Genomic DNA, 16,037 nt, shown 5'->3' on the forward strand with positions numbered 1-16,037 from the left:
AAGCCATCCTCTGACCTCAATTTGGTAAAACCAAAATAAATAGGTGAAACCCAAAACCTCCTCCCATACCATAAGAATTAACTATACCAATAGTTTTCGGATTTGTAAAAGAAAATTTAACTTTGATATGTTATTAGTCATTCCATTTAGAAACACACTGTCTCTGTTATTTTTCTATTGCTGTAATAAAATACCATGACTAAGGCAACTTTGAAAGGAAATCATTTAATTGGGATTTCTTTTTCAGAGGGTTAGATTACATAACGACAGAGCAAAGGCAGGAATAACTGAGAGCTCAAATCTTGATCCACAAGGAGAGGGAGGGAGGGAGGGGGAGGGAGGGAGAGAGAGCACTCACTGGGGATGGCACAGGTCTTTTGTAACCTTGAAGCCCACTTCCAGTGACAGACCTCCTCAAACAAGGCCACGCCCACTTCAACCAGGCCACACCTTCTAATTCCTCTTCAACAGTTCCATTCAAACATCTGAGCCTATGGGTGTCATTCTCTCTTAAGCCACCATATAATGATTTGGTTCAACTTCAAAAATCCCCGTATATCTTCTCCCATAGTACAGCTTGAAAGCTCAAAGTCTCTTCAGAGACTCGGGGAGCCTCAAAGCAATCTCTAATTGTAACTCCCTGTAAACTCAAAAATTAAATCACACGCTTACAATGTAGACGGCATAGAATGCACATTGCTGTTCCAAAAGGAAGGAATAGGGATATTGCTGTCATTTCCTTTGTCCCAAGGTCACCCATGTGGCCACCAGCATACCTAAGATTCCATAACTCCTTTACTTGTGTATCTTTTGTGACTCTAAACCCAGAACCATGAGGATGACACTATCAAGTCTGTTCGTCACCTTGGGATGGGGCCTGGTCCCTTTGAGTCACATTTGTAGAACCTTCCCTTTGTTGTTGTTCTTTAGGAGCAGGAAGTTCCTTAAGACTTACCTTCATGCATTAGAAGCTTAGCTGGCTGCAGTCTTACCCCAGAACAGATCAGGCACTGTCTTAAGACTTTTGCCTTCATGCATTGGAAGCTTAGCTGGCTGCAGTCTTCTTACCCCAGAACAGATCAGGCATTGTCTTGGCCTACTCATCTCTTTCAGCACAAACCTTGGCTACATTGCATTTCCTTTTGTTCCCTTTCTCTTCAAATTGTATATTTTCTATTTCTTTTTGTCATGCTTGTTCTTTTTCATTGTAGACCTGTATAAGAGTGATTACTAATAACCACACAACAGAGTCAATATTAGACTGTCTTGAAATCTCTGCCAAGGAAATTAATGTACTGCTTTTCGATTTAGTCTCAGGCAAATTCTTAGGATAAGGGTAGAAAAAAAACCCACATTATTTGCTAAAATATTACAAGAATTGCCTCTAGGTTAGTTGCTATGTTATACCCCTCTGAAACTTCTTGAGCTGGGAATCTAATCTACAGTCTTCATAGCTCTCAGCACTATTGTCTTCCAGGATCCTACCAGGACTACCCATTATGCTCTGCTGACAGTGTTCAACAGCTTTCCTAGTTCAAAGTCCTGAAATCCTACACATTCCTCAAAACAGACAAACAAACAAACAAACCAGCCAACAAACAAAACGGCCAGTATGGTCAGGTCTGTCGTAGCAATAGCCCATTTCCTGATACCAATTTACATATAGCTACTTTTCCATTGTATGACAAAGCACCATGACCAAGAAAACTTATAAAAGAAAGCATTTAACTGGGCTTATAGTTTCAGAGGGTTAGAGTCTACCATGTCAGAGCAGAATCGTAGCAGTAGGAATGGTTGAATGCTCAATTCTTAAACAACAGACAGAAGGCAGAGAAAGAACACTGGACTGGCAGGAGTTTGTTGTTGTTGTTTTTGTTTTTTGTTTTTGAAACCTCAAAACCCACAGTCAGTGACATTCCTTCTCCAACACAGCCATCTCCTAATCTTTCCCAGTTTTACCAACTGGGACCACTATTCAAGTGTATGAGCCTATGGGGTAGGGGGCATTCTCATTCTCATTCAAATCAACACACACACACACACACACACACACACACCCCTGAGAGTGAAGGTGCTGTTTATTTGGTAGAATGCTTACCTAGCATTCAGGAGGCCCTGAAGCACACTACACACCAGATGTATTAGTACATGTTTATACTTTCAGGCAGAGACAAGAAGGTTGGAACCTGAAAGTCATCATCAGCTACATAGCAAATTTGAGGCCAACCTGCGCTCTATGAAGCCAGGTAAAAGAAATAAAAACAGGAAGGGGGTAGGGAAGATAGAGAAAGGAAGGGATTAAGGTAGAAATAATAAATAAATAAACAAATTAATAATAAGTCTTTATGCATCTAATGATTTCATTTCCCAAGCCGCTTTGGCCTAGAGTTCAGTGTGTCCAGGGTGTGCTTACACGCAATTGATTTTCCTTTACAGCTACAAGCCAAGAGCTCACAGCTAATGCCTTGGGGACCTCCTGTCAGGTGTCGCACTTTCTCCGTAACATAGAATCCGCACATACCCCATCCTGTGTGCTAGGTTGGCAGTTTGGTTTCTCAGCAAGGTGTTAATGACAGCCAGGCCTTTACAGAGGTTCCTGGTTGGTGTTATGTGTCTGCAGCGTACCACAAGTTGATTTCTTTTGCATGTTGACTCTGAATGTTGGCTCATTCTGAAAGCAGGTTTAAAGTGAGTCACTATTTAGAATAAGTAGAAATGTTTGCAGTAAAGGCAGAACGTCAGCGATGTATGTCTAGGCAGTTTCTAGTCCTTGGTTTTGTTAAAGTGGTGGCCTTCGACAAAGTCTGAATGTGTGTTTTGAAGGCTCCATGCATCACTCTCCTCGTCTATGACAGAGGACTGAACTAAGGACCTGCAGAATTGCTGTGGGAGAGAGTCACAGTAATGCCTGCCTGTAATCCCAGCACTCAGGAGGCAAAGGCATGAAGATCAGAGTTCAAAGCCAGCTTCTTGATAAGGGACACGAGAAGCTGGTTTTCCTTGTCGTTGTCGTTATTGTTGTTGTGTTTAAATACCTGTGTGGCATAGTGCTTGTCTAGCACTCTGTTCCTTAGTTCTTCCACCGCTTAAAAAGCACAAGACTTTTGTAACTGTAAACTAACATGACCTGTGTATTTGCACCTTTATTTTGAGGTGGCACAGGTGAAGCAAGAGCAATAAATTTGGAGTCAAGAGCAAATTATCTAGTCCAGGAAATCCTACCCTAATTATGTACCCATAATTTAAAATTAGCTATCACTTTGTAAACAAAACGACCAACAACCAAGGCTGGGACTGCTCTGTGGTTAAGGGCACTGGCTGCTCTTGCAGAGAGGATCTGGGTTCAGCCACATGGTAACTTACATCTTTATGTAACTCCAGTTCCAGGGGTCTAGTGCCCTCCATTCACCTCCACAGGTACCAGGCAAGCACATGGCACACATATGTAAATGCAGGCAACGTGTTTATACACATGAAATAGATAAATACACAAAATAAAAGTTAGAGCATTTACTCTAGGTGTAGTAGTACACACCTTTAGCCCCAGTTCATGAGACAGAAGCAGGTAGACCTTTGTGTGAGTTCCAGGCCAGCCAGGACTACATAGCGAGACCCCTCGTGGGGGGGGGGATGGTGCAGAGAGAGAGAGAAAGAGAGAGAGAGAGACAGAGAGAGAGAGAGGCAGAGAGAGAGAGAGGCAGAGATGCCGAGAGAGAAGATCAGCATTGGGTTAGAGGGATTGCTCAACACTTCCTGCTTTCAGTGGACTGGAATTCAATTCCTAGCATCCAAGTCAAGTTGTTCACAGGTGCCTGTAACTCTAGGTTCAGGGGACCTGATGCCCTCTTCTGGCCTCTACAGGCACTTCCATTCATGTGCCTATACCCAAACAGACAAACACACAAATTGAATAAATCTTAGAACACACACACACACACACACACACACACACACACACACACACGCACGCACGCACGCACGCACGCACGCACGCACGCACGCACGCACACACACACACACACATATGATTAGTTTGACTTAAGTTCTTCTGTGGTTATTTATTTGCAATTTACTAATTATCTTGGTCATTTTCTAGCCCTCAGCTGCTAGACATATAACAGTAGGGCCAAAGTTTCTTAAAAGAGAAAAATGTTACCAAAAAAAAAAAACCCAAGAATATTTCTCAAAAACTTAGAAAAATTCATAGTATAAAGGAATTGTGAACTTCTTCCTTTCTTTGTGTGTGTACACACATAAATTGTTATAACTACGATGGCTAAAACGCAGCAAAGACCAACGTTTTGTCTCACCTCGATTCCCTCAATCGCAGACTACCACTGTTCATGTATCTAGTGTTCTGCTCAGGAAAGTTAGAAACCGCTCTTCTATTCCAGATAAGAATATGTTCTCAAACTGGGCGGTGGTGGCGCACACCTTTAATCCCAGCACTCGGGAGGCAGAGCAGAGGCAGGCAGATCTCTGTGAGTTCAAGACCAGCCTGGTCTACAAGAGCCAGTTCTAGGACAGTCTTCAAAGCCACAGAGAAACCCTGTCTCGAAAAACCAAAAAAGAAAAAATGCTCTCAAGGAAAAGTGACATACCAAGGATTAGAAGAAGCTCAGATACAAATTCACTCTCTTGGCTCTTTCTACTGCAGCCAAGTTGCCTACCTTAGCATAGTTAGTTTCCCTGAGCACACATTCATCCTCTTTCCCCTTCCGTCTTGTCTTAGTTGGCTTTGGTTATCAACTGACAGCATCTGGTAAGAGAGATGCTCATCTGAAAGATTGTCTCTATCAGATTGGACTTTGGGCTCTGGGCGTGTCTGGAGGCGTTATTATTTATTTACTTATTTATTATAAAAAGGAGTTTGGATGTTTGTCTGTGTACCACAAGCATGCATGCTATACCCTCAGAGACTAGAAGAGGGTGGTGTCAGATTCTCTTGGAACCGGAATTACAGGTGGTTCGAAAGCCACACACGGGTTCTGGGAACTGAACTCCAATCCTCCAGGGAAGCAGCCAGTGCTGGTGGCCACTAAGCCATCTGTCTAGGCTCTTTTTTAATCGTCAATTGACATAGAAGGGTCCAGCTTACTGCTGATGGTGCCATCCCTGGGCAGGCAGACCTGGGCTGTTTAAGGAAGACATCTGAGCCAGACAGAGGATGCAGCAATCCTCCCTCCACTCACCCCCAGACTTTCAGTCAGGCCCTCAGGCTCCTTGTCCTGTAACCTGTGAGCTGAAGAGCAACCTTCCTTAGCCCCAAGCTGCTTAAAGCTGAGGAGCTTACCCGCAGAAAGCAAGCTGGGGCGTCTCTCTTTCCATCCCGGCCCTCCCTCCTTTGCTTCCTGTAATTTTCCAGAGAGGAGATCTTATCCCGATGTGACCCACGTTAATTAACAACTTAACCAGCCGACAGATACGTTTTACATTTTTCACTAAATTATTTTGACGACGGGAGGTGAGAGTGCTTGCCGGACCATTCTGACTACCTGGCACTGAATCCCAGACCCCGCAGCTAGAGAAGAGGAACAGATTCCTGGCAACTGTCCCCCTGACCTAATGTGTGCCCTCCCCAACACTCTAATGATAAATTTTAGATTAAATACTTATTTTGGTGATTTTCAGCTCATTTCGTGTTTTTCTTTTTCTTTTCTTCTAACCTCTAGGGGCCACTGGAAAAGCTAATTGTGTTCTCCATACATCAACATCTTCCGTTCCTTGGGAATGCTTATCATAGCTACCTTCCATGTTTTTTTTTTCTCATCATATCCTCCAAAGTGATTTTTACAGACAGGATGGGAGGGAAAAAGACAAAGGAGGCATAAGGCTTTTGCAGGGGAAAATGTTAATTGTGCTTTTATTTCACATAGAGATGTAAATGGAGAAACAGAGCCTGTTCTGCATACCAGAGACAACATAAAAGAGAACTCCTGGTTCTCCTGGTTCTTCCCTGTTTCCTCAGTGTTGGGGATGCTCACAAAGGAATTACTTCTATTATTGAAAAAGGAAGTCGGTGCTGCTCCCCTTTGACTTACTGTGGAATTCAGCATTTGAAATTAGTCAGGACTCTTTTCATGTCATGAACATGAAATTATAGCATGAGCTTGGTAATTAAATTATGTCCGTGGATACCAGAATTGAATGATAAAGCTTTTGGGAAAAGGCCAACGATGGCGACAGTTATTACAGTGTCACTTGACTGTAGTCTGTCCCTCAGATCTAGTAAGTAATCCTATCCCAGTCACTGACAAAATGACAAAATCCAAGACAACTCCAGCCAGTTGTCAGTGGAATGACCTAGGGACATAACCTCTCATCAAACACAGGGACATGGGGTTTGCAAAGGAAGTCAATGAGTTGGTTTGGCAGCATTTGCTACAAAGACTGACAATCTAAGTTCCATCCTCAAGACCCCATGGTGGAAGGAGAGGACCAACTTCTACAAGTAATCCTCTGTGTGCAAATCACACATAGCGTACCCATGCTCTCCCTGTCACAAGCACACTCATATGCACACTCTTGCACGTACACCCAGTGAATGAAAAAGTAGTAGGTAGATAAATAAAATATTTTAATGTGCAGAATCTGTCTGGAAGCTAAGAAAAGCCCCAATCCCTCAGGTAGGTAATAGGAATGCCTGACGTTTGTCAGTCTCAAGCACCCTACAACTTCTGACGTGGCATTGATCCCTGTTTTATATTCTGAAAAAACCCAGACGAAAGCAGTTCATTGTCTTGCCTACATATGGTCATTCAAATGGAGTTTGAATTCCAAACTTTTTTCATGTTGTTGAATTTTTGAGAGAGGTTCTTACTATGTGGTCCTGGCTGACCAGGAACTCCTAGTGTAGACCAGGCTGGCCTTGAATTTGTAGAGATGCCCTTGTCTTCGCCTCCCTACTGTTGGGATTGTGGGCACATGACAACATGCCCAGCTGAAGACATCAAACATTACTGCCTTCCCTCACTGTCAGGTATTGAACTGTAAACGCAGTAGGATGCATTACTACAGCGGTACGGTTTGGGGCTTATGTGGGGGGCTTTGTTGCTGCAGGTGCTGGTTTTGTTTTTGAAGATGAGGTCTCACTTTGCTCCCCAGGCTGTCCTCACACCCACTGTGATATGCCTGCCTCAGCTCCCAAATGCTGAGGCAGTTGTGAGTAAGCACGCCCACAGCCATCTGAACAGATTTACACTTCCATTTCAAAGGAGTATAAATGGTAGCAAATACAGTAAAGCCTTTTTGTTTTGCTCACTGTTGAGCATCAAACCAAACCAAGGGTACTGGGCCCGCTTGCTTACCAGTGCAACCTGAGCTCCATTTGTAGCCTTAATTATTTTGTGTGTGTGTGTGTGTCCGTGTGACTGTGTGTGTGTTAAACTCATTAGCCATTTCCTCATGTTTCCACCATGTGTGTAATGTTAGAAAAGACTTGTTTCGTTTCGTTTTGTTTGTTGAGATAGGGTTTCTATGTGCAGCCTTGGCTGTCCGGGAACTCACTCTGTAGACCAGGCTGAGAGTCACCTGCCTCTGCCTCCCGAGTGTTGGGATTAAAGGTGTGTGCCGCCACCTGTCCATTCTGCAGACTCTGAAAGCTCTAATGAAGGGTTAGAGGAATGGCTTAGCACTTGGGAACACTTGTCATCTTCCAAAGGACCAATGTTTGGATCACAGCACCCATTTCCGATGGCTTACAACTGCCAACAGCTCCAGCTCCAGGAAACCAAATTCCATCTTAAGGCCTCTACACACAGATAAAGATAAAATGTTTTGCAGGACATGGTAGCACACACCTTTAATCCCAGCACTCAGGAGTCAGAAGCAGTAGGATCTTCAGTTCGAGGCCAGCCTGATCTACAGAGTGAGTGAGTTCCAGGACAGCCAGGGCTACATGGAGAAATCCTGTCTCAATTTTTTTTCTTTTAAAAAACCCCACTAGGGGCTGGAGAGACAGCTCAGCGGTTAAGAGCACTGACTATTCTTTCAGAGGTTCTGAGTTCAATTCCTGGCAACCATATGGTGGCTTGCAACCACTTTGGATGAGAGCTGGTACCCTTTGCTGGCATGCAGGCAGAAGATTGTATATATAATAAATAAATAAAATGTTTAAAAAAACCCACTAGGTGTGGTAGCATATTCCTAGCACTCAGCAGAGGCAGGTGGATCTCTGTGAGTTAAATGCCAGCTAAGGATACATAGTGAGAGCACATCTCAAAACAAACAAACAAGCAAACAAACAACAAAACCCTTAATAGAATTGTTATTATTATTATTTAAAGGTTTATTTATTTATTATGTATACAGTGTTCTGCCTGCATATATTTTTGCATGCCAGAAGAGGACAACAGATTTCATTATAGATGGTGGTGTACCACCAAGTGGCTGCTGGGAATTGAACTCAGGACCTAGGGACGAGCCATCTCTCCAGTCCTAGAATTATGATTTATCTACTTGGTTTGGAGTTTCTCTCTCTCTCTCTCTCTCTCTCTCTCTCTCTCTCTCTCTCTCTCTCTCTCTCTCTCTCTTCCTTTCTTCCTCTCTGTTTTTCTCTTTTTGAGATAAGGTTTCATTTACTCTATAGCTCAGGTTGGCTTCAAACTCCTCAAGTCTCCCAACTACACTTGTCTTAGCCTCCCAAGCAGGAGGCTGATGGGTATGAGTCACTCCATATCTACCAAAAAAGGGCTTCTAGAAGCCAGGACACCGTGGCCCATGACTTTGATCCCAGCAATTGGGAGGCAGAAGCAGGCAGATCCCTGGGAAGTGCTAGGCTAGCCCGCTCTACACAGTAAGATTCAGGCTAGCTTAGGCTACATAGTGAGACCCTGTCAAAAAAAAAAAAAGGAAAAATATTTCTAGTTTATCCATTTATCTACCTGAGAAAACTCTATTGTGTTTATTTACTTATTTGTAATCAGTTTATTCCATTTATTTATTTATTTATTTGGCGTTCTGAGACAGGGCTTCTCTGTGTACCCCTGGGCTATCCTGGAACTCTCTCTGTAGACCAGGCTGACCTCTAACTCATAGAGATCTGCCTGCCCCTGCCTCCTGAGGGCTGGAGGCGCTCCTACCAATGAGACTAGTTTATTCCTTTTAAAATGGAGAGGCATAACCAGCATTTTTAGGTCTCGGGAGCTATTTAAGTCGCTGTTTTCTGGGTGTGAGCTCGGTGGTTTCATAAGCTTCGCTTTCTCTTCTCTACATGACTCTGGCGTCACCTGAGATTGAGACACCAGTGGGTAACCCGTCCAGGCAGAGCTTGGCCACGGCCTTCCTTTCTCCCGCTCTTCCTTTTTATGCTCTAGAGACAAGGCCTCACTATAAGCCCAGGTTGGCCCACAATGTATTGTTTAGCCCAGAGTAGACTCCAACTCTCTGTCCCAGCTTCCTAAGGTCAGACTTTCATCACGTTTTATATTTATTTAGCCATTGGGATGAGGAGATGTGCAGCGTGACGCATGGGCGGTGATTGGAAGATGACTTGTGGGAACTGGTTCGATCTTTACTCTATGTCGGTCTTGCTATCAGACTCAAGAGCACCAGACTGTGCGGCATGAGTCTATTCACCGACCAGGTTCCCCGGGCCCTGATTGTCTTTTAAAAATGAATTCTTCAGTTTCATGACGTCGACTCAGTTACTTTTTAGTGAATTCAGAACTGTTAGGGCACGATTTTGCCTTTTTCCTGTTCTTTTTGTGATGTTGTGCCCGCCCCGCCCCGCCCCACCCCGCCCCGCCCCACCCCGCCCCGCCCCACCCCGCCCCGTCCCGACTCCACCCCTATCCTCTTTTTGGCCTTTCCTTTTTCTTCTCATATTTTTTTGTTTCTTAGGTTTTAAATCATAGTCTGCAGTGGAATTTCAATAAAACCTTTTTTCCTTCTTTTTAAGAATTTTATTTTCCCTTTCTCCTTTCCTTCTCTTCCTCATTTTTCCTTTTTTGTCTGTCGTGCCTACAGCTGCGTTAGCTTTTCCATCTTACTGTCTTCTCTGATGCCACTGCTGATCCCTAAAATTAAGTCCCTTTGGTTTTTTTTCTTCTTCTTCTTTGTTTGTTATGGAGGAAACTGTGGCGTTAAAAAGGCAGATGACAAGAGCAGTCAAGTTGTTTTCCAGCCTGCTCTGACACTGTGTCATTGCAACCTGGGAGTGCCATGGGACCGGCAAGAGGGAGTCTCCGGAACCCTCAGCTTTTGAGAATGTGTTTGGTTTCTGTCAGCTGCATGGACGCCTTGTGCAAGAAACCTCCTCCGTCCCGTGCCTCTGTAACATGGGGACAGAAGGGGAAAGGCCCCATGAGCATCCCGGATGCTTCCTTCATTGCTAGTGTATCTTTCCAGAAAGTTATAGGAAAAGACTTATTTACAAAATGTTGCTAGAGTTTCCACTAAAGTCAGGGAATTAGAGGGTGGAATGCAGTTCAGTAAGAGATAACTTGCCAAGCATGACAGAATGGCTTAGACCCTTAGGAATACACACATGCCTGTTCCAGTAAAATTTAGGATTCTGTTAGCAAGACTAAGCACCATATACACATAAATATACGTACACACGCACAGTGCGCCCGTGCGCGCGCGCGCACACACACACACACACACACACACACACACACACGGCCGGGGGAGGGAGAGCACAATAAATAAGAGATTCTTTTCGTTGTTGCTGCTGTCTACTAACAAAAGGAAACATTCCATTGAGTTTCTGGTCTTTGGGGCAATCCCTGCCGTATGGAATGAGGTGTTAGAGCTCAGATCTGTTGTGGAGAGTTGATGGGGGCTGTCTGGGTACTTGAACACTTGGTCCCCAGTTGGCATTGTTTGGGGACCTTTAGGGGCATTAGGAGAGCTAGTCTTGCCGTAGGAAGTTCGTCACTGGGAGCGGGCTTTGAGAGGAAGTACCCTCACCTACTTCCAGCGCTTGCAGTTAAAGATAATAGCTCTCAGTCTCCTGTCCCTGCCACCAGCTTTCTGCCGGCTGCCTTGCCTCTGCACCATACAGGACTGTCATCCATCTGGAACCATACTATTTTGTTGAAACAACAGAAAAGTAACTTGTAGACCCAGCACCATAATTTGGAAAAAAAAAAAAGGAAACAAACCAAAAACCCAACTTCTTAAACAGAGCTGAAGAGTTGGCTCAGCAGTTAAGAGCACTTGATCTTGCAGAGTACCTGGGTCCAGTTCCCAGGCCTGGTTCCAGGGAATTAGAGTTTTCTTCTGGCCTCCAGGGCCACCACCAAATAAATGAATACATCAAAAAAGTATGTCTTCAACACTCCTCTACCAAAAGTGCATGGAACTCATTGGAGTTCAAAGATATCAGTACAAGGTAAGCAAGCAAAAATTAACAATGTTTACTTAGACCTGAAAGGACAGACCTGTAATCTCAGCTACTTTGGAGGCTAAGGAAGGAAGGAGGACCCCAAATTCAAAGCCTGCTAAAGTTACATAGTAAATTCAAGGTCAGGCAGGGCAATTAAAAAAAACAAATTTTGAGGCTCTCTCTCTCTCTCTCTCAATAATAAAAAAGAAAATGCCTGTAAACTTAAATCTGGACTTGGTGGGGTGCAGCTCCCTGGTCTTTGGAACCTAAGGCACCACCTGCTAGTGAAATCTTCGCAAGTTTGGATGCATTCCACAGCAGTTAGAGAAGTCGAATGAAATTCAACCTTTTCCTTTCAGAGGGCACCTGGGGGACGAGAATTCGCTGAGGCCAGTGATTCCTTCATGCCTTCAAGGACCTCAGGGCTGTGTTTTCCTATCCCAGCCTTACAGTCTGTTGACATTTTGTCCACAACCAGACACCGCGGCTGCTCACACCCACGGCAAACAGAAAGAAGGAATGGAGCTGGCCGAGCAGGCTTGTCCCTGTATCAGAAATTTACCAGAGTTTCTCTGATATTTTGTAAAACCAGGTGACCAGCATGCCATGAAGAATTCATGTAGCACAAAGGCCCAGGCATTTGGACTGATAGAATGGCTTAGACTCTTGGGGACAGACACACATTGATGCTTCCAGCAAAATCAGGACTGTGTTAGCAAGAGATGAGTGTCAGAGGGCCACCTGGCCAGTGACTCCAAGGATGTGTCTGTTTTTATAACATCCCAAAGACTGACCACTGACTGCACATATTAAGTTCTTCAGGGAAAGCAAGTTCATAGACGACTGATGGACTTGGGAAACTATATGTAATCTGTGTCGTAAAGGAAATTTATCACTTTCCTTGCAAAGAATTCCCATGATTCAATGAAATAACAGCAATCTGTATTTTTAAAATGAACATAAATGATTCTCAAGCAACATGGTAGAAGGTATACAAAATTAGCACAACACACACACTAAGAAGATACCATCATTGGTGTTGAGCAGATGGCTCTGTGGCTAAGAGCACTTTCTACTCTTCTAGGGATCCTGATAATCCCTCTTAGGCAGCTCCCAATGGTCTATAACTCCTACTCCAGGACATTGGATGCTCAATTCTGGCCTTTCTGGATACTAGTGCACATGTGGTACACAGACACACACACACACACACACACACACACACACGGACACACACGGACACAAGTAATAAACCCTTAAAAGAAAACAAAACAAAGTAGTGGGGATATGTTATAACTTAGAGCCCATGGACTTACACTCCATATGTCTGTGTTTCCATTAATATTAACCCATTTCTTCTTCTTTTTTTTGAGACAGGGTTTCTCCATAGCTTTGGAGCCTGTCCTGGAACTCGCTTTGTAGACCAGGCTGGTCTCAAACTCACAGAGATCCTTCTGCCTCTGCCTCCTAAGTTCTGGGATTAAAGGTGTGCATCGCCACCACCAGCTTAGCTCATTTCTACTGATGGCAAAAATTCCAAGACACGTCATCAAATGGAAAAAAACTGTCACATGTCCTTTAAACACTACATTTTTATATTACTTTTTTGTCTGTTCATGTTGCATATTGCTCACATATATTTAATTTTAAAGTTTCATTTATCTATTTTTTTACACATTTGTGTGCATGTGCTGGGGTGTGCGTGCCATGGAGGGCTTGTGGCCATCAGACCACTTTTAGATCTTGGCTCTCGCCTTCTACCCTGTGGTTCTGGGGATTGAACTCAGGTCATTAGGCTTGGCAGCACCTTCATACACTGAAACACTGGAAAGGCCCATATTGTTCGTTTGTGTATTTTAACCAGAGTAATGTGTAGAACCGTATCTACAAGGATCCCTTTATATGTAGTTTCTCTCTTTTCTAAACATAGGGTATCATACTCTGTAGCCCAGGCTAACTTGGAACTCATGTAGCCTAGGTTGGCCTCAACTCATGGCAGTCCTCAGCCTATGCTTATATAATTGGTTTTGAAATGGAATCTCACCACATTGTCCAAGCTGGTCTCCAGTTGATGGACCCCAGTGATCCTTTCATTTCGGCCTCCTGTTTCAAGAACTGAGACTGCAGCCTTGTACCAACGTATTTGTCATATAAAGATCTGAGTACATTAATACAGGGGGCTGAGTTTCAAGAAACTTATTATAAATGGGCTTAAATATTTTGTCTACGTATTCTGTGTGTGTGTGTGTTCATGTTTATGTGCACGTGTGTTCATGTGTGTGGAGAGGAGTGGTCAATGTTGAGTATCTTCCTCAGTCACCCTCTACCCTGGTTTTTGAGACGGGAGAGAGCTATCTCTTCCAAGCTGTCCACAATGAAATGAGAACTCACCAGTTCAGCTAGTTGGCTGGCCAGTGTAGCTCTAGGAATGTTCCTTTCTGAACCTCTCCAGCATGCCTGGGTGTTTAATGTGTGTGCTGGAGATCCAAATCTAGGGCCTCATGCCTGCACACACTTTATCACTGAACTCTCTCCCCATGCATGTATGTTTGTATGCATGCACGCATGTGTGTATGCATGCACGCCCTTTTCACAACGCACATGCAGAGGTGAAAGGACACCTTTGTGGAGTTAGTTCCCTTCTTCCATCTTTGTGTGGGCTTGAAGTATTGAACCCGGGTCTCTAGGCTTATACGGCAAGCGCCTTTACTTGTTGGGTCATCCTGCCAGCCCTGTCTTCATATTTCTAAGTGTTCAAACTATTTCAAAATAAGCATGTACCTCACTGCTTTTGCAAGTAAAGTATTCTGTTTGTTTGCTTGTTTGTTTTAGAACTTTTTGAATGCAGAGTCCTGCTGTGTAGCCACGCTTTCCTGGAATTCCTCAGTACTGTGCCACCATGCTTGAATAAAACTATTTTTGAAAGGATAGCTCAGCATTGGGGCTAATCAGACTATGCTCTACTCTGGACATGCCATACAATAGTTGTGTGGATTTAATGTTTTTAAAAATACCACATGATTGCTTGCAGGCAGGGTCTCATGCTACCCAAACTAGTCCCAAGCTTCCTATGTAACTGATGCTGGCCTCGAACTCCTGACCATTCTGCCTCCAATAGTGGGATTACAAGTACACACAACCATATATAGCTTGTCACATTTTTCTTTAAAAATGAAATGAAGTATTAATTCACAGGTGTATTAGCAGACTAAGCAAGATTACTATTTGTGACAGATACTTGGCATCTCATAAGTGCCCCACAAATGTGGGTTTCTTTCTTTTTTTGTTGTTATTTTTCTATTAATTTATTTTTTACATTCCAACCCCAGTTCCCCCTCCCTCCTTTCTTCCCAACCCTTCCACCCCCCACATCCTCCCATCTGCTCCTTGGAGAGGGTAAGTCCTCCCCTAGGAAGTCTACTAAGTCTGTCCCATCATCTCGTTGAGGCAGGACCAAGGCACCTCCCTACCCCCAACACCCCTGTGTCTAGGCTGGGCATTGTCTCTCTCCATACAGAATGGGCTCCACTAAGTCAGTTTGTGCATTAGTGTCAGATCTTAGACCCACTGCCAGTGGCCTCATATACTGTCCCAGTCACACCATTGTCATCTATATTAAGGGAGTCTAGTTTGGTCTTTTGCAAGCTCAAATGTGGATTCATTAAATGGCTAAATTTAGAGACAGGAAATTATAGACTCTTTCTATTTTCAATTTTTGAGACAGGGTCTCACTGTAGCCCAAGTTGACCTGAACTCACTGGAAAGTACTAACTGATCTTGAACGTGGGGTCATTCTTCCTACTTTAGTCCCCAGGTTCTGGGATTATAGGTGTTAAGCATCACCACTGGTTTATACCCTTTTATCATTTACCTTTCTCCTAGACATTAAAAAAGGTTGGATTGAGTAATTTTGATAAGCATTTTACCTGAAATTTTCACTGAAAGACGGGACAAGTCAAATATTTGGTTTGTGTATGCAGTGACTAGGGACAGCAATATCTGACACATGCAACCGGTGTGCACAGCCCATGGTTCTATTTACTGAGGGTCATTTTATGAGATAAATATAATTCTGGAACTATTCATAAAATTCCAAAGACATAGAAAAAAAGGTAATGACGGAAATTCACAAAGTCAGAAAATTGTTTTCTGGTAATTTTTTTTCTTTTTTGAAAAAGTTTTTTTTTTTTTTTTTTTTTTTTTTTGCTACAGAGCCCTAGCTGGCCTCAAATGTTGGAACTTGTTGCCTCAACCTCCTAAGAGCTGAGATTACAGGTGTGTGGTATCATACCCAGCTCAGAGTCTTACTATCTTCGGATTAGAATGAACTAAAATATTTTGTTCAACTCCCCATCCAGTGCAAAAACGTTCTTCCATGATTTTTGGAAGACTCAAATAGTTTCTGCCAGAGTGAAAATTGCAATTTACTGATGTTGGTGATTATTCTTGAAACAGCACAAGCGATACTTTATCAAGCTAAGCATAGCACGAAGCTGAAGGCTGGTTACCACCCTACAGTTAATAGACAGAAACAGAGATAGCTTGCCTGATGTCACATAGCTAGTTCAAAAGACGGTAATTTTAACCTAGATCAGCTGCATCCCAGGGTCCACGTACTCCGTCTGAGCCAAGGTACGCTTTGTCTTCATTTCGGGAAGGTTTCCAAGGATAGAAACTCAATACAGCACAAGGCACCTGTTTGGTTTAT

This window comes from Mesocricetus auratus, unplaced genomic scaffold (genome assembly GCF_017639785.1).
Source record: "Mesocricetus auratus isolate SY011 unplaced genomic scaffold, BCM_Maur_2.0 Super-Scaffold_6730, whole genome shotgun sequence".
Lineage (NCBI taxonomy): Eukaryota > Metazoa > Chordata > Mammalia > Rodentia > Cricetidae > Mesocricetus > Mesocricetus auratus.